Below are 25,078 nucleotides of genomic sequence, written 5' to 3'. Positions count from 1 at the left end.
TGGTCATATTCTAGGAGTGGAGGGCTAGTGGAAGGGGGTTGAGCCTGGAGGGGCAGGGGAGAGATAGTGGAGAGCAGAGTGAAAGCGGTCTGGCCAGGGGAGAAGGGAGAGTGGGTGGAAGGTATATGCCTACAGTGTACTTCAAGTGGAATTCTGCTTAAGATATTTTAAACTTTGCATCTCTGAATACTAATTTTTCCATATTACATTTTAAGCTAATTCTCAAAGACTGTGCTATATATTGTTTTATTTTGATCAATATAAAGTTTGCAGAATTTTAAAACTTTTGTGCACAGAATTCCCCCAGGGGTAAGAACCTGAAGACAAGAGGAAACATCATAGGAGTTCTGCCCTTTGCAGGAAAAAAAAAAAAAAAAGAGATGTAGGTATATTAAGACCTCTGTATGCCGCTGACTCAGGTTAGAGGTATTTGAGATGAGAGTGCCCATCAGGTACTAACTAGGAGGGATAAAGTATTACAGGAGACTTCAGGAAAGGTATGAGACCGGGACTAATTTCTAATAACATATTAGGACTTCCTTTTGACCACCCAACAGTGGGAAGAAGTTGGGTTTCAAATTGGGAGGTGGAAGAGGATTGAACTATTTTCAATCTGGGTAAATCTGAGGAATCAAATTAATTGGATTAGCTGGAAAAGAGAAAAAAAAATCAAGTGTTTATAAGAGTGCTTCCAAGAAATTAAGAGACTTTGCTACAAGAGTGAGGTCACGAGTTTATAAATCTTTCTGCTTTCCTTTTATTTATTGACTTTATTTAAATAAAAAAAATGAAGCTGTAAATATGCTGCGGTCATCCAGATCAACTATCAGTAAACAAAGTTGGATTTGTGTTGCTAGAGAGTGAGATAATTATTAGTGCTGTTCACCAGGGATGGAAAGGGGCTTGAAACTATTGCAAAAGGGCCTTGGGATTTATTATCCTCCCCCCTCCCAGCGGGGAGCCCTGGAACTCAAAATGTAAATGCTGTGGGTGGAGAGACAAAGAGAGTGAAGGGAAGTTGTGTGCAGAAAGGATCCATCATCTCTTTTTTTTTTTTATGTGCCCCTGGGTGCCAGCTAAAGGATCCATCCTGCCCAGGGGTTAATATATCAACAAGTATATCTGTATATTTCTGTACGTGCACGTAGACTAACCGAGCCAACACATCACTTAAAGTCTAGCTGGAATGGCAAGAGCTTCTTGACTGAGTGTACAGTGAATTGCTGAGGTGAGAAGATGGGGTTGGTGAGGGGGTGGAGCTATGATAGATCATAGCTTTGAAGCATGAATAGAGCACAAAGTCCAGGCATAGAAAAGCAGGGTGGCTGCTAGAGGGATTTCTTTCTTTTTTTTTTTTTTTTTTAAGAGCAAAGAACTTGCTCTGATGAAGGAGATGGGAATTGTCTTTCTAAATGTATATGCACACTTTATAAATTGAAAAGCAATCCATTGTGTACACCTAGAAAGAAAAAAAATTCATGTAACCATTTCAGTCCCTCCTGGTCATAGATTATAACCAGAAGGTATAGGTTTTTTGCTTTCATTATTTCCTGATGCTTTTGATTTGAGGGAATAACTCATGGCATACCCTCTTCATTGGGTGTTGGCTCTGAAGTCCTTTTTTCATTAAAAAAAAAAAACCAAAAAACCTTTTTATAATACTTTAATGAACAGTGACAGGTCCACTATAACAGAAAAATGAAAAATAATTCTTTTTGACTGGGCCCTAATCACTGCTGGCTATAAGAACCAGAGATGGCAATTTTTCCTGGTCTTCCCTACAGTCTTCCCCAATAAATTCATAACATTTCATCACTGCAATGTGACACACATGATGACTTTCTTTACATGTTATTCTCAGCCTGAAAACGTGCCTCCAGCATGACTCAAGCATATACGCTCCCAGAAGTCTTGCTGACTTGACCCTTCGCCTTATTTTCGCATCCCCATACAAAGAAACGCCAACAGATGTGCAAATGTAACTGCACATGCAGTAAACAAATGTAAAGAAAGTCCCTTGTAGAATGTGCCATTCTTTAGCAGGGAAACACTCTTTTTAGACTGCAGGGTAAACTACTCTAGATAAAGCAGCCAATCACATACTACGATATTAAGAACTGCAACAGAGTGGACATGCCTAAAGGAGTAGAGAGAATGAAAAGTGATTTAAGAAAAATTGAAGAATGGACAAAGATTTAGCAGCTGGGATTCAATGCCAAAAAGTGGAGAGACAGGCACCTAGGGTACGGAAATCCAAAAGAGCCTTATGTGATGGGGAGTGAAAGACTATCGTGCATGGACTGGGAGAGGGGCATTGGGGTGATAGTGTCTGGGGATCTGAAGGTTGCAAAGCAATGTGACAAGGCAGTAGCTAAAGCCAGAAGAATGCTAGGCTGCATAGAGAGAGGAATAACTAGCAGGAAAAGAGAAGTGATATTGCCCTTCTACAAATCCTTGGTGAGGCCTCACCTGGAGTACTGTATTCAGTTCTGGAGACCGTATCTCAAAAAGGATAAAGACAGGATGGAAACTGCCCAGAGGAAGGCGACCAAAACGGTGTGGGGTCTGGTTCAGAAAACCTATGAGGAGAGGCTGAACAATCTTAATAGGTATACCCTGGAGGAGGAGAACAGGTGCAGGGGAGATTTGATACAGGCCTTCAGATACATGACAGGTATTAATGATGCACAAACTTCAAAACTTTTCTGCTGGAAAGGAAAACGTAGACCTAGGGGTTATGATATGAAACTCCAGGAGGGACAACTGAGAAACAGAATCAGGAAATATTTCTTCACAGAGAGGGGTGGCAGATGCCTGAAATGCCCTCCCACAAGAGGTAGTGAAGTCAAGAACAGTTAATGAATTCAAAAGAGCATGGAACAAACACTACAGATCCTTAAAGACTTAAAGAAAGGGATGGTATAACATTTCTGCATGGGGGTAACCTGCACAGAACGGCAGCTACTATCCTTAACAAAAAGAATGGGGGTAATCTGCACAGAGGGGCAATTACTACAATTAATAGAAAGCATGGGGATTACTGAACGGAGAGGCAGCTACTACCCTTAACAAAAAGAATGGGGGTAACCTGCACAGAGCGACAGTTACTACACTTAGGGGCGGATTTTAAGAGCCCTGCTCGCGTAAATCCGCCCGGATTTACGCGAGCAGGGCCTCGTGCGCCGGCGCGCCTATTTTCCATAGGCCTGCCGGCGCGCGCAGAGCCCCGGGACTCGCGTAAGTCCCGGGGTTTTTCGAGGGGGGCGTGTCGGGGGCGGGGCCGATCGGCGTGGCGTTTGGGGGCTCCTGGCGTTACGGGGGCGTGGTTTCGGCCCGGGGCGGTCCGGGGGCGTGGCCACGCCCTCCGGAACCGCCCCCAGGTTGCGTCTCAGCTCGCTAGCGGCCCGCTGGCGCGCGGGGATTTACTTCTCCCTCCGGGAGGCGTAAATCCCCCGACAAAGGTAGGGGGGGGTTTAGATAGGGCCGGGGGAGTGGGTTAGATAGAGGAAGGGAGGGGAAGGTGAGGGGAGGGCGAAAGCGAGTTCCCTCCGAGGCCACTCCGATTTCGGAGCGGCCTTGGAGGGAATGGAGGCAGGCTGCGCGGCTTGGCGCGCGCCGGCTGCACAAAATCGGCAGCCTTGAGCGCGCCGATCCTGGATTTTAGTAGATACGCGCGGCTACGCGCGTATCTACTAAAATCCAGCGTACTTTTGTTTGCGCCTGGTGCGCCAACAAAAGTACGCAAAGGCGCACTTTTTTAAAATCTACCCCACAATACCGTGTTTCCCCGAAAATAAGACAGTGTCTTATATTAATTTTTGCTACCAAAGATGCACTAGGCCTTATTTTCAGGGGATGTCTTATTTTTCCATGAAGAAGAATTCACATATATTGTTGAACAAAAAAATGAACATTTATTATATTCTGAATAGTTGTCTGGTTATGCTGGTTTGTGATGACAACTAACTGTGAATCCTGCAGGGTAAAAAAATCACAGCTGCATGCTCTGGTGTTCTGTGCGACGGGCATGCTCCCAAATAAAAACTTTGCTAGGTCTTACTTTCGGGGGAGGTCTTATATTTAGCAATTCAGCAAAACCTCTACTAGGTCTTATTTTCGGGGAAACAGTGTAGAAAGCATGGAGGTAACCGGAACGGAGAGGCAGTTACTACCCTTAACAAAAAGCATAGGGGTAATCTGCACAGAGCGGCAGCTACTACCCTTAATAGAAACCATGAGCGTAACCTGCATGGAACGGCAGTTACTATCAAAAGCAAATTGCTGGACAGGCTGGATGGACCATTTGGTCTTTTTCTGCCATCAATACTATGTTACTGTGTTACAATTGTCATGTGATCATGTGATTTCAAGTCTGATTAGCATTTGCAGGTGTAAACAGAATGGAAAAATAGAAACCGCCCAAAACACCACAAAAGAGCATTCTGTACAATTATGCCTTTGCCTGAAATGGTGAGCAGGGCATCAGAAAAATAGCCAGCCGTATGATAGAAACATAATCCAGAGAGCTGCAGAAAAATGGAACTAGTAGCACTCATTGCCACTCATTTCGGGATTTTGTGGTTGCTAAAACTCCACCTGCCAGGATGGGTGGGTGTGAAACTGATTCATACACTGAAACATCATTGTTATTCTTTGATGAACTGAGCCTGATCTCTGAATCGAGCCAGTACAGCTTTACCCCTCCCCCCCCCCAATAACTGCTGGTTTTAAATTCAAAACTGTGCCTGGAGAAACAGGTTTTATTTTATCTGTGTAAGGGTTGATCTCATGTTCGCAGCTGCTTAAGCAACGCACTATCAATAAAATATTAGCAGTGATTATTGCAGTACTAGCAGGGAAGAACACAACCGCATAACATTGGCAAGGACCATGGCTCTTATCTTTCATCCTGTTACACTCAGTTTCTGATCTAAATGTAAATGCTGCCCTTCCCCTCCTTCCCCTCCTTCCCCCTTTTGTGCATTTTTTTCCCTGTGCTGGATTCCATTTTTGTAAAGATTCCAGAGCAAGGAAAAGTGAAAACCATGCTTTTCCAGAGTAAAGCATTTTTAAAAATTGCTATAAAGTGTGACGGAACCCACCTCTGTCTCCTAAATGTGTTCGCCCCCTGTCTCTCTGACAACGCTGAACTGACAGAGCAGACCCTTTCCAGGAAGAGCTTTATCCCATGGTCTCAATATAAAAAGCCTTCTGATAATGCAGTACATATTATTAGTATTATTGTCTGTCGCCAGTGAGTGCTTTCATATATTGTACCTGATGCAATTGCTACTTTGATGAGAACTTAACATCAAATGAATATTTTGGAAAATAATACATTGTCAAGTAAATTCCCAAGAAAACCTGGCACATCAAAGGCCCGTGCCCTCACTCTTCCCCCCAGCGATTCAAGTTAGGGCTGGCATGCCCGTGTCTGCCAATCCCCCCAAGCCCCCAATATCTTTTAAAAAATGTGGCAGGCCCGGGGAACTGGCCTTGCCACTACCTCCCCCCCCCCCCCCCCCCCCCGCCAGCTATTGCAATTTTGCTGAACTATGAGTGCCCTCCCACTCTGCCTATGCCAAACCCAACCATCCTGTCTCTGGCAAAAGCCCCTAAATGGACCTGTCTGCCGGGATTACAGAACAAGTGTTCTGCTCCCAGTGGATTCATGCATTGCCATAATAGCTACTGAAGTGCTCCATCGACATACAGGGCTGAATTGGCCATGACATCCAACTGCTCTGAATCGACCCATCTCTCTAGCTCGACAGTTTTTACTACCGAGCATGTGCAGGAGTTCTTATGCATGCTTTGTCTCATGAGCTCCTCAGCCTCTTTTTGTCTGTGCTGCTGCATGGATGTGTACCCTCTCTCTAGCTGAACAATTGTTTACATTAACATGTGGGCATCATCCTTTCTTTATCTATATTCATTGCTTCAGTAGCCCTTCAACAGCACTTTTCAGTCTTGCCTTGAAAAAATGTGTAAATGTCGAAGAGGATGCCCGGTAAGAAGGCCACTCCCAGTGGCTTCAAAAATGTTGTGTGTGTGTGTGTGTGTGTCTGTGTGTGTATGTGTGTGTGTGTGTGAGTGTGGCTGGAAAATGTTGCTCACCGATGAGCACATAGTTTGTTACAAATGTCTGGGCCCAGATCATGATTGCACAAACCATTATGATTGCAGCTAAATATCTCCCAGGGCCCAGTGGAACCTGGCATTTAAGATGGCTGAGCTCTGCAGGAGGCCAAAGCTGATTCTCTCCCAGGAGTTGTGCTTCCTCAGATGCCGAGTCAAGCAAGGCTCCCCCATCCATGGTGCTCTGTTCTTGATCCACCATGGTCTTGGGTCAAGGTGCAGAAACGTAGGGCACTAGAGTCTGTACTCTCCATATTGCATTCCTAAGCCTCATCCTTTTTGAGAAGCTCAGAAGCACTGAAGAAACACCACCATTCAACGCCATCAGCACCATCAACTAACCCAGCGCAGGCAGTATCAGCGGCGCAATTGATGATGCTGCTGGCACATCTGAAGTGCCCAGTGCCATGAGAGCACTCAGCACCTTTGATGTATCCAGCACTATCGATACACAAGACTTCGGGCAAGTCTCCATCAAGCAGAGGATTTTCATCTGATATTCCCCCTGGAGTATGGGGACCAGGAGTGGATACTTTCCCTCTTTTTGGCATGGAAGACACCGTTTTTCCTGTCTCATCTCTTCTTACTAGACCCTAGACCTGCCAGGCCTTCAGATCCAGAGGTTCAGACTGGGAAGCCATCATCTACCTTGCGGCTGGAAACAACAGATCCTATCTGTTCACTGGTACCCCTGGTCTCACTTCGGGCCTCACAGAAGGAGACTGCATGGAGTCCAGTGCAGGCATCTCAGAGGGATGACCCTATTCTGGTCTCTAAGGAGGATGACTCTTTTCCAACTCCAGCCCAGAGGACATAGCAGTCCATGAGCAGATATTGGACGGTGATTCGCCAAGGCTGCATCAGGAGGGACAGGTTAAACCAACAAAACAGTTTTTGGATTTCAGAAAATAAGTGAGAGTAATTTACAATGAGGCTTTCTAAAGCCATTCTTTAAAGCTGAGCCTTGTAAGATACCTGTGGAGATGGTACATGTTGCTTTTAGATTTTATTTAATTTGCTGCTTTTGTTTGTCAGTTTGGTCTGCCTCATTGCAAATTATTCTCACTTATTTTCAAAAACCCAAAAACTGTTTTCCTGGCTTAACCTATCCCTCCCAATGCAGCCTTAGTGAAGCATGGAGTTCTGGATTTCAATTTCCTATCTAAAATCTTAAATTTAGCCTCCTTCTGCACCTTCCTATATTGTTAATATCCACATGTACCACGACAATCCAGCTCCTCCCTAGCACTCTCTAAAATCCTAACTAGGTGATGCATGACGTCCGCTAATTTCACACTGAACAGGTAAGTTACCAAGCGATCCAAATGCTCACCAGTAATCTATGTTACTATTGATCGAATCACTAGCTCCAACAGCAGACCTAACCCTTCCCTCCTGGGCGCTCACTCCTGGAGATACATCTTCAGTGCAAAAGAAAAAGGCATTAACTGGTAGGCAGGTTATAACTACAGGATTATTTCTGACAAGTGACCTTGGCTCCTCCAAAGTAGCACAGGGCCTGCCAGACTGGAATTGGGACTACTCTGCTGTGTCCTTGAAGGACTCCTCTATGTACCTCTCTGTCTGCCACAGCCCCTCCAGATTGGTCACACTGATCCCCAGAGATCAAATGCGTTCTCTGAGAGCCAGGAGCATTTGGCACTGGGTCATGTGGTCATGTGGCAATTGAGGCAAAAAAGGCTAGATAGCTCCCATCTCACTGCTGGACGTTTGTCTCTATCTTAATTTTGTTGAGGTGCTAAAGATTTTTAAAACTGTTTTAAGTAGTGGGAATCTAATTTAAAAACCCTTAAATTTATTAGGTGTGTTTTATGTTAGTTTGTCAATGATCTACCATAGGACCAAAATTTGTCATGACTAAAATCCTTATTAATTGCACTTTGTTCTAAATCCTCGATTCTTATTTTGAAAAATTTCCTGTTAATAGGGGTAACAATCTATATATCAAAAAAATGTGACTGGAGTGGATGAGTGGAAACCAAACACCAATGATTACTTGTCCAGGACCCAGGTCTCACACCTTATCAGAGAAAGCAAGTATCTTTTGCAGACTCTTAATATTGCTTTGTGAACACTTAAATATACACTTAGATTTAAAGTTAAACCTTAAACACTATATAAGATTAATTCAAGAATTTCACAATACTTTCCAAGCACACAAATATACACTCAGACTATCTTGCATGGTTAGGCCTTTGCTTTCTTCAGAAAACAATGAAACTTTAACCCTAGGATGCTTCAGATAAATTTTAAAATGATGATATTAAGGTCTTTCACTACTTTATTGGGTAGATAAGAAGGGATTATCTTGATTAAATATAGGAGCTGAGGCATTGAATTTAGGAAATGTATTCAGCCAGGTAGAGTTAAAAGGGGTAATTTTCAAAAGGATTTACACACTTAAAACTGGGTTTTACATGTGTAAATGCACTTTTGAAAATTGCTACAATATATGCCATTGAATTGTCAATAGGTTTTACACATGTAAGGGTGACTTTTCTGTGAGTAGTCTAGAAGAGTGGTCCCTAACCCTGTCCTGGGGGACCTACCAGCCAGTCGGGTTTTCAGGATATCCACAATGAATATGCATGAGAGAAAATTTGCATGTTATGGTGGCAGTGCATGCAAATTTTCTCTCATGCATATTCATTCTGGATATCCTGAAAACCCGACTGGCTGGTAGGTCCCCCAGGACAGGGTTAGGGACCACTCTTCTAGACTACTCACAGAAAAGTCACCCTTACATGTGTAAAACCTATTGACAATTCAATGGCATATATTGTAGCAATTTTCAAAAGTGCATTTACACATGTAAAACCCAGTTTTAAGTGTGTAAATCCTTTTGAAAATTACCCCTTTTAACTCTACCTGGCTGAATACATTTCCTAAATTCAATGCCTCAGCTCCTATATTTAATCAAGATAATCAGATGATTTACATATGTATTATGTATTATGTATTACATATGTATTATGTGGCAGCCTCTGTTCTGAAGACAATGTGATTGCTGGGAAATAAATCTGGTAGCTCTCCAGATCAGGCTGGATGGCAAAGTCCTTACTGTTAAACCTTATGTTACTAGTTTAGATTTGGTGTTGGATCCTTTGTTGGCTCTTAATAAACATGTTTTGCTGATTTCTCAAAAAGCATGGTTTAAGCTTTGAATGTTGCATGTTTTGAAACCTTTTCTATTCAACTCCCAACTTAAGAATGTTTTATATACATTAATGATGTCAGCCATTGATTATTGTAGCTTGCTGTTTGTGGGTGTTCTGCTGAAAAACATATATAACCTACAATTGATTAAAAATGCAGCTGCAAGTTTGATTTCAGGAAATACTAAGAGATCATGTCACTCCCATCCTTTCTGATTTACATTGGCTGCTGGTTTCTATCAGGTCACAAATTAAGATTATTTGTTTAACTTTTAAAACTTTGGACAGAGAAGGCATGCAGTTTCTGTCTGGGAAGATGGAATGGCATGTCTCTGGATGTAACTTGTGGTTCTGTAATGATTTTTTTGCTCTGTGTTCCTTTAGTTAGGACCTGCCGAATCTTTTTGTGTGTGGTGCCTGGCCTTTGGAATTCTGTCCCAAGGAAACTTCTCCTTGAGAGGAAGCTCCTCAGCTTCAGGCGGTTATTGAAGGCTCATTTGTTCAGGAAGGACATTCTTTGAATTCCAATGGTCTGTTTGTATTTGCTCCAATACATCCTTTCTGGATTTCTGGTTAGTGGAGAGTGAAGTATTTTTTTCTCTTTGCTGAGATTATGAAATATTCAGGGGTTGAGTGTTTTGATTTATTTTATATTCCCTTGTATAGAGCTTTTTAATGTTATTGTTAGTACTGTTTGTTAGAGTAGATAAATCACAAGCGGATTGTGATAAATTGTAGGAAGACCTTGCGAGACTGGAAAATTGGGCATCAAAATGGCAGATGAAATTTAATGTGGATAAGTGCAAGGTGTTGCATGTAAAGAAAAATAACCCATGCTGTAATTACTCGATGTTAGGTTCCATATTAGGAGTTACCACCCAGGAAAAATATCTAGGCGTCATAGTGGATAATACATTGAAATCATCGGCTCAGTGTGCTGTGTGTGTGCTGCGGCAGTCAAAAACGCAAACAGATTGTTAGGAATTATTAAGAAGGGAATGGGGAAAAAAATGGGGAAATGTCTGCATCGCTCTATGGTGAGACCACACCTTGAATACTGTGTACAATTCTGGTCACCACTAGAGATGTGAATCGTGTCCTCGATCGTCTTAACGATCGATTTCGGCTGGGAGGGGGAGGGAATCGTATTGTTGCCGTTTGGGTTTGTAAAGTATCGTGAAAATCATTAAAATCATGAGCCGGCACACTAAAACCCCCTAAAACCCACCCCTGACCCTTTAAATTAAATCCCCCACCCTCCCGAACCCCCCCCCCCCCCCAAATGCTTTAAATTACCTGGGGATCCAGCGGCGGTCCGGAACGGCGGCGGTCTTATTTCTTGCTCTACTTAATTTTTTCCCTAATATATTTCATTAGCTTAGCTCCAGCTGAGTTTGCCCAAAGGTGGCTAACTGCACTGTTTGTGTAAGACAGGTTTATCCAACTCCCGTGTCCCGCTTCTCTTAAGGAAATCAAAGCTGCATCTGTGCTTTAAATTACCTGGGGATCCAGCGATGGTCCGGAACGGCGGCGGTCCAGAACAGCCTCCTGCAATTGAATCGTGTTGTCTTCAGCCGGTGCCATTTTCCAAAATGGCGGCGCAAAATGGCGGCGGCCATAGACCAACACGATTCGACTGCAGGAGGTCGTTCCGGACCCCCGCTGGACTTTTGGCAAGTCTTGTGGGGGTCAGGAGGCCCCCCCAAGCTGCCCAAAAGTTCCTGGGGGTCCAGCGGGGGTCCGGGAGCGATTTCCTGCCGCGAATCGTTTTCCGTACGGAAAATGGCGCCGGCAGGAGATCGACTGCAGGAGGTCGTTCAGCGGGGGTTGAACGACCTCCTGCAGTCGATCTCCTGCCGGCGCCATTTTCCGTACGGAAAACGATTCGCGGCAGGAAATCGCTCCCGGACCCCCGCTGGACCCCCAGGAACTTTTGGCCAGCTTGGGGGGGCCTCCTGACCCCCACAAGACTTGCCAAAAGTCCAGCGGGGGTCCAGAACGACCTCCTGCAGTCGAATCGTGTTGGTCTATGGCTGCCGCCATTTTGCGCCGCCATTTTGGAAAATGGCGCCGGCTGAAGACAACACGATTCAATTGAGGGGGCCGTTCCGGACCGCCGCCGTTCCGGACCACCACTGGATCCCCAGGTAATTTAATGCATTTGGGGGGGTTCGGGAGGGTGGGGGATTTAATTTAAAGGGTCGGGGGTGGGTTTTAGGGGGTTTTAGTGTGCCGGTTTTCCTGCCCTCCCCCTTCCCCCGATTTACGATTTTTTGACGATAAATCGGGGGAATTGGTATTGTATCATGGCCCTAACGATTTTTGACGATTTAAAATATATCGGACAATATTTTAAATCGTCAAAAAACGATTCACATCCCTAGTCACCACATCTCAAAAAAGATATAGTTGTGATGGAGAAGATATAGAAAAGGGTGACCAAAATGATAAAGGGGATAGAACAGTTTCCCTTTGAGGAAAGGCTGAAGAGGTTAGGGCTGTGCAGCATGGAGAAGAGATGACTGAGGGGGGATATGATAGAGGTATTTAAAATCATGAGAGATCTAAAACAGGTAAATGTGAATCGGTTATTTATTCTTTCGGGTAATAGAAGGATTAGGGGGCACTCCATGAAGTTAGCAAGTAACACATCTAAAACTAATCGGAGTAAGTTCTTTTTCACTCAATGTACAATTAAGCTCTGGAATTTGTTGCCAGAGGATGTGGTTAGTGCAGTTAGTGTAGCTGGGTTCAAAAAAGGATTAGATAAGTTCTTGGAGGAGAAGTCCATTACCTGCTATTAATTAAGTTGACTTAGAAAATAGCCACTGCTATTACTAGCAACAGTAACATGGAATAGACTTAGTTTTTGAGTATTTGCCAGGTTGTTATGGCCTGGATTGGCCACTGTTGGAAACAGGATGCTGGGTTTGATGGACCCTTAGTCTGACCCAGTATGGAATGTTCTTATGGTCTTAGATTGAATTACGATTTAGCGGTATGGATGTTTCTTTCTGATAGGCATTTATATTGTGTAAATTGTATATGTATAATCATTGGATGGTTGTGAATTTTGTAACTTTTTTTGCAATCTTTTTTATTTTTTTCATCACCTTGAGACTACAGGTTAAGCAATAAATCAAATTTAAATAAATTAAAAAATGGATGGTGCAAGTCAAGATGGCAACTGTTGCTGGACTTTGATAAAAGACAGTCTGAGCATGAACTCAAAATTTTAAAATAACTTTCTTTTGTTTTTTTTTCCTTGTGTTGACATGGACAGAAAGTGGGAGAGAAGATTGTGGCTTCTTCTGGTGCCCCTGAGTAGGTTTGGGACCCAATTGATGATCATGTCCTTCATGCTGAGCATGTACTCCCAACAATGAGAAACAGATAGTAGAGACATCTCTTGAAGTAGGGACCTCCTTGAGTTCTGGTGGAAAAACCACCCCTTCCATCAGCAGCTGAACATGGCTTTGGTTCTGCAGCTGAAGGACCTCCCAGAGATAGCCTCTGGTGTTGGTCTGAGAGAGGCACTGGTGATGTCAGCTGATCTCGGCCAACATGAGCTCCCAGATATGTTCCCAGGAACAAACTAGCTACAAAGCAGGAATGGGGTCAGGAGGAGAGTAGAAGCCTGGATGGAGACGTAGGAGAGTAAACTGGTGGGTTAGCAGTCTTAGATCATGGAGATCTAGGGCAATCCAAGATAGGTTATTCAAAGAATTGGAGTGCACATGAGAATGACAGCAGTGATCACGTTTTCAAGGTCAGTTTGCTACACTCATCTCTTAGTGAAATGCAGGTGCCCATTCCCTATCTACAGGGAACTAACAGAAATGTCAAGACAACGTTTTCAGCTATTACCCCTAATATCACTTGTGGATATATGGAAGGTAGTCACTTGCACTGAGAGCACCTTGGCTGACTCCATTGTTCATTTGTGTAAATTTTCCTAAACACAGCTTCCAAGTTGGGAGAATATGACAAGAGGTGAGATGGAAGGTCTGGTATCCTCTTAGTGGCCACAGGTCTCTGCCTTACAGGCCTCAGGAGTTTCCCATATCAAGGACAGCCTGGTTTTGAACAGCAAGCTGGAGTCCTTGGAGAATTCAACTAGAGCATAATTTTCCAATGACTAGGCTGTCCACTCAGAAAATGTTAAAAAGAAATATCTCAGTAATGTTTTAAACATTTCTTACAAGAAGGACATTGTTCTTTCAAAAACGTACAATATTTCAGTGGCGAAACAAGGCGTGAATTAAAAGGAAAGAGTTATAGATATTATCATTGCCACTGATAGCCTTGACTTGTCCGCTTTTTTGGAAAGCTCAAGATGTTATTTCAATAAGGATCACATTGTTGGTCTCCCTTTGTTCAGAAATGAAGAAAGACTTGGTGCTCAAGTTAAAAAAATAAAACACATTGAGTGGATAAATTATCTGGCTAAAGTTAGCCAGATAAGTAATCCTGGATATTCAGTGGGATAAACATCCCATCAAATATACCCAAATAAAGTTATCTGGATAGCCTTGGATGTATTTCTTTAGTCCCAACTGGCTAAATTCAATATGATATTGCCAGTTAAATGGTAATGGCCTTTAAAAAAGAAAAAAGTGGCACATGGGCCGAGTGACCCAAATCCCTGCCGCCCATTCATTCAATATTAAAAGAAACCAAGCGCCGAGCTCCATCCCCACCCTCCAAACCCCTCCGGGTATTATTTGAAAATAGAACTATTAGGGTTTGGCAGCAACAACTTTTCCCCTGGTTAGGGATAGTCTTAAATGAAGGCCCCACCCTCTCCCCTGACCACCACCGCCCTTATCCTCCCACCCACCTGGTACTTTTGTGACGTTTTCTTTAGCTCCGTTATTGCAATGCGCCCGAGGGAAAGGATGGAGCCTTCCGAACCAGGGAGGGGGCGGGGGAAGAGGGAATTGGACTCCGACCACTTAATGCTTTTAGTTTTAATTAATACCTGGAAGTGTTGGGGGGGGGGGGGCTTGGCCCAGCGGGCTACTTTTTAATGACCGAGCGGGGGCAAGGATTCGTGCTGCTAGGCCTGCGCACTGCTTTTTTTTTTTTTATTATTTAGGCCATTCACACTTAATCAGCCTCATTCTTTTGAATGTAGCCAGTTAAGACTAAAGTTATTCGGAAACGGTTTCCCGGATAACTTCAGACCTGCTGGAGGGCACAGCCAGAGTTAGCCAAAAAAAACGTATTCAACTAACTTTTAATATTGGAGTTAAGTGAATACATTTCCTGGCTAACTCATCCCCCCCTCCCAGAACACCCATTACGTATTTGGCTGATTTTTAATCAAATGATAATTTATCCAGCTAAAAGTTAGCGAATAAGGACCAGCAATATTGAAACCTTGCCATTTATCCAGATAAGCGGTGAGTTATTTGGCCAAATGCCTTTGAATATTGGCCTCAAGGTGCTTAGATAGATTGTAGTTTAGGTCCTTGCCTTGCTGTGAACTATTTTTCCTGACCCTGACAGTTTCCTCCTGCTGCTTTGTACTTTCAGCTGAATCTGAGACGGGGTGCTAGGAGCCTTTATTTGCAAGTACTCGGGGGTTCTTTCCTCGGTTTAATATCCTCTCCCATCTTACCTTTAGTCCAGCCATTGCAGTGAGGGTCCTGAGCCAGGGGCCATGCAAGGACCTCTGCCAGGCCCCTGAAATCATTGGCCCTGAATTTGGCCACAAGGTGTCACCTTTAAATGGAAGGGAGGGAGGTCTGTGACTGCTGCTTCTGCAGGATCTCACGCGGGATCAAGCATTTACCACATGAGCCACCCACCCGGCACCGTTTGTTGAATGCTTTATATATTTATTAATTCGGATTAGGTTCGACTTTATGTATTTGTATGGAAAGGTGCATTATTAATCTAACAAACAAACAAAATAAATATTTGCTTTCCTGATAGCAATGATATGCCCTGCTTGCCCCCGACATTCATCCACATCCTGGAGTTATGGCCCTGACCCTGGAAAGGGCAATCCTGTGAGAGTCTTGAGAACCGGTGCATATGTTCAGCAGTTTGTTTTTATATTAAGAAGCTGTGGTTTGGATGCATTAGGTTGGCCAGACAATTTCCAAATGATGAACCAATAATATTGCCAGGATTCTGATGTCCTCATTCAGCGGTGAGATTTAGATCCCACTCAGCGCTCTGCTTATTGAGCAGTATTTCTTAGGAATGACAGTAATCCTTGACATTTGCCCAGATTGGGGGGATATTACTGAATTCTTCAATTTCATAAAAAACAATCTGTGGAATGGCGGTCAGTGGAGAGGCTAATTTGTCATGGAGTTCTAAGGATGTTCACTCGAAACCTGAGGAGCCGTCTTTTTTTTCATATTCAGCATAAAGGGCTGCATTTCCAGTTCTGTGAAGGGAATATTAAGACAATTTCTTCCCATTTCATTCAGTACAGGTAGACTGAGATTTCCTAAATAGTCATAAATCTGATTAGCTATAATGAAATCATCTATTTTGTAGAGACCTCTGCAGCAAATGGCCAAAGTCTCATATACAGCATATCTTTGTCTGCTGCAAACCATTGTAGCTCTGAATTTTTAATGCTAAAAAGAGCATTCACCTTTTGTTTGACTGTAAACCCAAAAGCCAAAGGTTTACTGAGGTGGCCTCAGTTGTTAAGGTAACATAGATTCGTTTGTTGTGAAAACTGAATTCTGTGGCTCATGTTAGTAGGGTCACTCACCCTTGTACACAAGGTTCAGAGCTCATGTCTTCCAACAGAGATAACCTGGGTTATACCCAGTTTTCCATTTGTTTCAGGAAGACTCTGTTCAAACTACATTCCTGACCCACTGCCAAGTTAGTGTAAGGGACGGGGGTGGGAGATTCTCAGTTTGGCCCATCTGAGTGCTCTGAGGGGAGGATGCAGCATAGAATTATGCTGTAATGCAAAACTAGGACTTTTCCAGTCCCACTCCTCATATGATCTTGTGAAAAAGCGAGTCTACTGGGCAGGGTCCAATGATTATATTTGACACAGGTGGCAATAGTCAAAGTCCCCAGTGGCAGAAGAGGATCTTGGGATTTTATTCCAAAGATTTCATAGTGACAAAGAAATCAGAGATTTTTTTTGTCCAATTCTGGAAAAGAGGTTAAAAGCAATTTTGTAATGTTCCTGGGATTTGGCCAGCTGATTTCCTTTTCTCCCTGCGCATTCCTATAGTGTTGAGCCTCTGTTTCATGATAGATGGTACACACTGTCAGTGCACAGGTCTGCCCTTCTGGTCAGCCTTAGCAGTCTGGCCTTTACCAATATTATAGAAACTCTAACATTGACTCTCAGGAAGCAGGGAATGTCTCTGTTTCTCTTCCTAGGCATTTTTTTTTAATCTGAGCATCCTTGTTGCAAGAGGCTGTAGCAGAAAAGGATGCACGACTGGGCCATCAGCTGGGGAAAGTCCAGTTTGAATCAGATCTTGGACTTCTGTCATATGGTAGCCAGATTCCTGATTCAGCAAAGGGCTGTCACTCTTTCAGCAGACAAATATTTCTATCATTACAACAGGTTAATCGCATTCTCTTCCAGGAACGTGGTCACAGCAGATCAACGTCTTGCACTTTTCAGCAGCAGTGACGGAAACGGTAATTTGGGCCAAATTTCTTACGAGGAACCTCCCAACAGGCTGTTAAAGTGGTAGAAATGGCACCGGGACAGCCTTGAGCCGGTTGATACTTCTGCCCAAGGAGAGCAGGAGTTTCCCTTTTCTGGTGGGCCGAAAGGAAGGTTCTTTTAAAAGGAACGCTCCTACATAGTCAGGAGTGGGTGTTCGCATCCAGACCCAGCACGATGACAGAAGTGGTCAGGGTTTTTTGTTTTGGGCAGGAAAGAATCCCTGCACTTTGTTCACAGTGATCGCCACAGCAGGACTAAACCTGCTGGTGGATCGGGTAAGCAGAGAATGGGAAACGAGGCAGGAGGACCTTCCAGTTCATTTTTGTTACATGGGGGCGCTCCAGGGATGAATCTCATGGAATCTCTGTCCAACACAAACATTCTCAGATTCTTCGGAAAACTCAAGGACTTGTGGACCATAGGCATGCATTCATTAGCAGATAAGCAGACCTTTGCGCTCTCCTATTGATGTCTTCTTCCTTATCTCTGCTCGGGAGCTCAATAGAGCACACAAGAATTTTTTTTTTCCTAGTCATCCCGGTAATTTTTTTTCAGGTCACAGACGTCTTGGATTCCAGAACCAATAGAACTGTAAGTACAGGATCTACTAGAACTATACCTGGAACTAGACACTATCAATTGGGGGACCAGTTCTGTATCTGGATCCAAGGTCTCTAAAAGGTACATGCTAAAAAGAAAAAAAGCCAGCCATTCCATCTTTGGAAAGGCAGTTTATAAATATGAGAATAAATAAATAGAGTAGTGACAGACCTATTTGGCTCCAGAAAATCTTCTATAAATCATGCGTACAACCACAATTTGAAAAAAAAACATTCACCTAATGGAGCCAATAATGAGATATTTTAGCTACCAGGGAATTGATTAATTATATTTTAAAATATTTATTTGACAGTCTGGACAAGGGGCTCGATGTTACTTCCCTCAACCACAGCTTTTATTAGCTATCCTGCTAGGGAAGGAATGTTTCCTTCCATTATTTATCTCTCTAATGCAGTGTTTCCCAACCTTTTCAAGTGCAAGGCACACAGATATGTGTGGCACACCAGCCTCCACAGTGCAGGCCATGCAGACAAGGAGGGGCATCACATGGTCAAAAGAAGAGCCAGGAAAGCACTGAGATCCCCGCCAGTCTCTCTTCCAAACTTGAAAGGGAGAGGAGGTAGGGACACGCACGGACTCGTCACAACGGACCAATTCCCTCTCTATATAAGTACAGGAGAGGGGAGAAGTCGGTGTAACCCCACCCCGGTGTGGGTGTCCTGCACGGTGGGGCCATAAACTCATTTGTCAGTTCTTTGGGGAAGGAACCCTGACTTGCTTTTTTCAGTGCCCCTTTCCCCAGGGTGTGGATCCTTTGATTTGGGGGCAAAGGGTTCCTTCTGAATCCTAGTACTGGGGTGGCTGGCATCCTTCTAGGTATCTGTGGGAGAGGGGAATCTCTTCTCACTGCGTGCTGAGGGCCCAAATAAACACGCTGGAGCCACTGGATTAGTGTCCACACTTAAAAGTCTTTACTGTAAACACCGATTGAATAATAGCACAATAAATATGTTATCTTGGCTCCTTTAACAAATCCTTGGTCCTCAATCTGTGCAGGCATCGTTTGAGTAGGTGAGGGAACCATCCACCCTCCTGGATGAGAAAAATGGTGGTCCCAGTGGGCAGGGCAACCCCTAGATAGTTGGGAAAACCCCCTTCCAAGAAGGCCAAAAAATCCTGTCTCTGCACAGAGAGCAAATCCTCGCTCTCTCCAGGGTCATGAAGACTCCGGATAGGGGTCCTCCAAATTGTAAATAGGTTCTTACAGTTAGTAGAGCTTTTTTCTTTTAACTCGATGGGGATCCCTATGGAGAGGGATCCTGGATGGAATTACAACTTCACAGGTCCGTGGATGGGTAGGAAGAGGGGCAGAAACCACTTCCTCCCAGTATGGCATTTTCTTATGTTCTTATGGTTCCTCAAAAATCAGGAAATATCACTGGAGTTGCCCCTTGCAATGGGATCACCGCCTCAAGAGCAGGTCTTCCCTATCCCTAGGTGTCCCAAACACAGTGTTCCCCGTTCCCTGAATCCAGGAAAGGTCCAGGTGTCCAGGAAGGCTCCTACAACATAAAAGTCCAAAAGCCAAAATATTCCCAGGACAACCGCTCTGCACCTTGGAAGAAGAATACAGAACTGGATCCCTCGAGCCATCCTGAAGGATCCCACAGGATGGAGCCCTGGCCCCCAGAGAGGCCAAAAATACAACTGAGGAAAAAGCCTACAACCTTCCTCCTGAACTGCAGACTTGGACTGCCCGCTGAGCCCTTGGCGGAGCTCTGCTATAAAACCTCTCAGTGGGACGTCCGTCCCAGCACCCTCAAGGGGAGGGGCTGCACGAGAATGGATCCTCCCCTAAGTATTCCTTTCACTAACTGTCTTTCCCAGGCCTTACTGGGAGCCTGACAGGATGGTCGGGTCACATCGGTATGGTGTGGGCAGTCAGCTCAGTTAATTACCTTGGCTCCTGCATGTGGTTGCCAGAGCTCCTCCAGTGCTGCAACTCCCAGCACTCAGAGTGAGTCACATCCAGTGCTCTGAGCATGCTCTCCCTGTCTCATTCAGCCTGGAGATAAGAGAGGCTGGAAGGACTCAGGAGGGGGAAGATGAGGAGGCGCTATTTGTGCTGCACAAAGCAGAGCCCCAGTTATCCATGCTCTGCATGCTGCTTTTTCCTACCCTCCAGGATTCATGCTGGAGCTAGGAAGAAATGGCATGCGTGATTACACATGTTCTCAGAAAGGAGCTGTAAACATGTTTAAGAGGCACTGTTAATGTCTTGTCGCTGCGAGCTGCTGAGAGCAGAGTCCAGGTGTTGGCCTGGACCTGAACATCAGGCAGTGGTGACTTTTCCGTGGCTCCCCTGACCAGGTCTGAAGGCACACTGGTTAGGAAACATTGCTCTAACTTTAGACCAGTGTGCCATGGCACACTGATGTTCCTTCAGACCTGATCATGTGTGCCACGGAAAAGTCACTACTGCCTGATGCTCAGATCCAGACCAGAACCTGGGCTCTGCTGTCAGCACCTCACAGCAACAAGAAACACCAGCAATGGTTCTTAAACATGTATAGTCACATATGCCTCCCCTTTCTAGCTACAGCTGTGGAGTATGGAAATTAATAAGTACATTGCAGAGGATGCATAGCCCCACTTTGTTCGGCACACATATCTTCCGAGCGTCCTTCTTTGAGACCTTCTAGCCTCTGACTTATCCCTAGGCTGAAAGAGACAGGCAAAGCATGCACTGAGTACTAGATGCGACTCATTCTGAGTGCTGGGAGCAGCAGCAGCAGTGGAGGAGCTCAGGCAGCCATACGCGGCAGCCAAGGTAACTGAGCCAGCTTCGTGCAGCACACGGACTTCTCCTTTCTCTTGCACTTGTATGCGGAGAGCACTGGTCCTTGGTGGTAGGGTCATGGGTGTCTTGGCCCCTCCCCCTCTTTATTTTAAAATGTCAGAGAGAGACTGGCAGGTCTTTCAGTGCTTCCCTGGCTCTTCTTCTAGCCATACGAATCATCTCCATGTCTGCATTGCCTGCTCCATGGAGATTGGGGTACTACACAAAATGTTTGTGCCTTGGACTTGAAAAGGTTAGGAATCACTGCTTTAGGCTACTTCTCCACTCCATACCTTTATATATGGATGTATTTTAGATCCAGTTTTTCTGAACCTGAGCTGTGCAAACTGGTCCAGGCTGGTCTGAGACAGAAAGAAAAGAGTTTTGAGAGTAAGGGATGGGGTAGGTCTGTATAAGAACTGGCATCATGCGGACCCTATGCATGGGTGACAGTTGTAACATGGGACCCTCTAACCCTTTCCCCAAGCCTCTTGTCTCACTGGAGCTGCAGAGGGGGTGGAGAGGCCCGTTCCCTGTTGTTCTCGGCTCATCTGTGCCTCCAGCCATAGAGCGGGCTGGCCAAGTGAGAGAGGAAGGTGCTGACCCCCTTCCCACTGATGCCTTCTTTTTTCTGGCCATATGGAGCCCATTCGCATGGCTGGACAGTGTATCCTGGCAGGCCATCCGGCTCCTGTGCCCCTTTGCACCCACAGCCAGCCAGGGAATCCCAAGGGATTGACTGGCTGTGCGCACTGTTGTGGAATTTATAAGAGCCGCGCGCGCGGGTGCACATGTGTTTTAAGAGAGACGCGCGGGTGTTTTAAAATCTTTTATTTGTGCGTACATGAGTGCACGATTTCATGTTGACGCGTGCATGTGCACGCAAATGCCGCCTTGCTCGCATGAGTGGGGGGGATTCTACTAGACACGTGCGCCGACACTGGAACCCATTTTCCCATTTCGTTCCCAGTTCGCCCAGTTAACCAATCGGCCTTCCTAACCCCCCATGTTACTTCGCCTACGTTTTACCCTGTTAGGCCAGACCCCCTAAATCTCGCTAAGTAACATTTTTTTTTAAATTTTATGACAAGCACGTCATCCATAGCAGAAGTTACTCGGTAGGGGACCCCGGTGCACGCTTCTGCATGTAACTAGGTACATGCCGAAATCGTGCCTCAGCCCCGGCCAGCCCATGTCCCACCCAGACCACGCCCCTTTTGGCAAAGATTATTTCTGTGCATGTGCCGGGAGATGTGCATGGTTGTAAAATCCATGCGGCACACGCCGACTCAGGCGTGCATCTCCAGGCTTCAGCACACATAGGGCTTTTAAAATCGACCAGTTAGGTAGGGACGGGCACAAGATTTAAAAGAGGAAGGAACCGTCCATTCTTTTTGCCTCCGCCATCGCATCCCGTCTTCTCTTCTCAACCACCCCTTTCTTTTCTCTTATTGAATTTGTCCAATTTTGAACTTTATGCTTAGTTCGAATAATTGTTAGTTGAGTATGACTGTGCTGTGATTTAACTTAATTTTGTACATACGTGCCTTTCATGTTTGACAGTCATTGGGAGTACATTTCGCTGCAATCGTGGCGGGGTGCTCGAGCTGTGGTTCTAGAAAATGGAGGGGGGAAGCTGAGGGGATTGCATTCTCAGGCTAAGGTTGGTGCTCTAGCCTGTGTTAAAATTGTCATGGCCAGGTAGAGACCAGCCCAGTGGTCCAGTCCCGGTCCCCTAGCAATGATGTTTTGAGTTCCAGTCATGGGACCCGATGTCTTGCTGTTTAGCGTCAGCAGTTCGGGATCCTGATATTGTTACAACGGGGCATTGCTATTCACTGCAGACCTTGTTGTGGCTTCACAGGATTAGTGTTGTCTTTTTATTGATAATTGCTATGATAGTTTCTGAATTGAATGGCTGTCAAACAAGTCAAATAAATAATAAGAATCCCGGATGGTACCTCCCTCCAGGGAGGTTCCAGATATGTGAGGGGTGGGATTAGTAAGTAAACAGGCCGTGAGCACCCACTTAGATTCCCTTGTCAGGTCATCTTGTAAAAAAACTGCCAAATTATCTAGCTCAAATCATTGTGTAATGTATTTGTTTCCTGTCATGTTATATGGACTCTTAATTTATTATTGAATTAGTTTTATTATGCTGTTTTGATGTATTCCATTGCTTTTACAATGTAAACTGATTTGGGTCATGTTTTGAGGAAAAAGGCAGAATATAAACATAAGATAGAAATAGAAATTATCAGATAGTCTCCTGTTTCTGCAAACAGAATTTAGCAGTAACTTTGACCTGCTTGAATGTAAAATGTAGGTGCTTATCAAGGAATCAATGTCCCAAATATCACAATAAATGTGCAGCTAAACCAATTGCTTCAGGATTTTGATTTAGATATATGTATGTATATCTGAAAATCTGCAAATAGAGCCATAAGTATGAGGAGGTCAGTACAGGGGTAGCCAATTCCGATCCTCAAGAGCCACAAACAGGCTAGGCTTTCCACAGTGAATATGCATGAGCTAGAGTTGCATGCCCTTTCTACATTATATGCAAATCTAGCTCATGCATATTCATTGTGCATATCCTGAAAACCAGACTTGTTTGTGGCTCTTGAGGGCTGGAGTTGGCCACCTCTGGATTAGTAGTAGGGCAGTATATCATCTGTATGAAAAATTAAGGTATTAGGAAAATACTGGTAGAGGAAGAGTAACTGCTTAATAATATGATATTATATAACCCCCTCCCCTTTCTTGGGGTCATCGTCAGATGCTGCACAGGTGGTGAGGGACACCGCTGCAGCTCTGGGATCAATAAAAGTCCTCCAGGGATCGCCAGGTGTGGGGACCGAAAATCTTCTGGCAGGCCCAAGGGGAGACTTACAAAGAAGAATTCAATATCCACACTGAATGTTGGGTCCAAAAAAGAAGATAATTTATTGTCCAGATTCTAAAAAGAATCTTCAAATATCAGGACCAGAATAGTAATCTCCAGATCCAGTCCAAGTAGTGAACAGCAAAGCCAGTTCATAATCTCACAGTAGAAATCTTCTTTGAGAAAGGAAAACACAAAAGAAAGGCTTCAACCCCTTTTCAAACAGAAAAAAAAGAAATCCTCTTAAGGTCTTCACCTTGCTTCCCCAGCAAGGACAAACACCCCTGAAATGTAGGGCTGTGTTCCCTCTGGCTGGCTCTCAGTGATCTTGAGCAGCAAAGTCTGCCGCCACACCACCCGTCTCTCTTGGCTAGTAGGCTGGGACTGTTACCATCATTTTTCTCCTCTCAGCTCAGATCAGATCTGAACAGCAGGGCCTGTGGGAGCACCTTTTATCTCCTTCCTCAAAAGCCATCCCTTTGAGAGAATGAACCGCCTCCTGTTGCCAAACCCTAGCAACACCCTCCTGTCACTCAACCATAGGTGACCCCCTTATGTAATCCCCCTTCCAACCCACCTTAACAGGAAGGAATACTTGCAGAATGCCAGAGCTCTGCAGGAACCTTTTACCGAACCTTGCAGAGCAGAAGCTCTCCAGAAAACTCTTTAGCGACCCTGGGTAGGGTTGCGAACATCATAAAGTGCTCCTCCTCAGCTCTACAGCTTTGCCATGGACTTCCCAGCGCCATTTCACAAATCCTTGGTGCCCGATTGATGCATCAGGGCAGGCCACAGTGGTGTCGTCCTGTCATCACGAGAGAAGCTCCGCATGGGTTAGAGCACTTCTTAGGAGATGCTTGGTCCTAAAGCTGGAGACAGTAGGAAGACGGGACATGGGGGAGGGGGAGGGGTTTGAAGACATGATGTTTGTGGTCTACAGATGGGTTAGTGCAGGGTGCATGATGGACAGGGAAACAAGAGAAGACGAGTCCTTGGGCTAGTTGTGAAATTTTTAGTTGCTATTGTTTAAAGTTTTACACAAAATTAGTGTAGTGCTCATTTCTTAAGCAAACTTTGTTTTGCCCTTAACAATCACCAGTTTATTGGACTTCAAATCCAAATTGACGTTGTAATTTCAGACTAAAATTAAACCACTCTCGCTTTCCACAGCAGAAAGAACAACGGTGGTGTGATGAAAAGTTGCTACCTTTATTAGCTTGCCATGAATGGGGGGCCAGAGACAGGAATTTCCACACCTCCCGTCCCGTCACAGAAAACTGTGTTTTCCCAGGGCATCAGGCCCAGAGTACGTGGTAGTCTGGGGCCGCAAGCTTCTGTTCAGAAACCGAAAATGATCAATGACTTGTTGATATCTTGATGCCAGCATCCCTGTGAAATGTATTCCTTAACCTTGGGAGAGATTTCTGGCTTTGTTGTTTCTCAGCTTAGGTGCAAATAAAGTTTCAATTCATACAAAAAAGGTTTTACAGATGGGTGCATACCGAGCTTTTATTCACTGTAAATATTTGATGGGTGGATTATCTGAAGAGTTTCTAAATATAAGGAATAGAAACTCAACTTGACCTTTATTATTTGAGCCGGATTGGTAAAACTTAACCTAGTGTTGATTATGTAGCTTCAGTATCAGTTTTCTTTATTTGAATAGGAAACTCCTCTATAATTTGTATTAAGCAGTGCACTGTTTACTGTAGGAAAATAGATACTTTGCTTTAACATTTCATACAAGCTGTAAGGTCCACATGATCCAACATTTTATGAAGCAGTCATTTCATTAATGTAAGGTTACGACT

The 25,078-nt window shown here is 44.5% G+C and overlaps 1 protein-coding gene across 3 annotated transcripts in view; it reads left to right on the top strand.

The window, feature by feature from the left end:
• The window catches only part of RARB (retinoic acid receptor beta), a 399,229-nt gene that overhangs the window by 157,072 nt on the left and 217,079 nt on the right, over positions 1-25,078 (top strand). The window lies entirely within an intron of this gene.

Source organism: Rhinatrema bivittatum, chromosome 2 (assembly GCF_901001135.1).
Source record: "Rhinatrema bivittatum chromosome 2, aRhiBiv1.1, whole genome shotgun sequence".
In the NCBI taxonomy this organism is placed as follows: domain Eukaryota; kingdom Metazoa; phylum Chordata; class Amphibia; order Gymnophiona; family Rhinatrematidae; genus Rhinatrema; species Rhinatrema bivittatum.
Note: the sequence above shows the minus strand (reverse complement) of the source record. Positions and strands in the feature narration are given on the sequence as shown.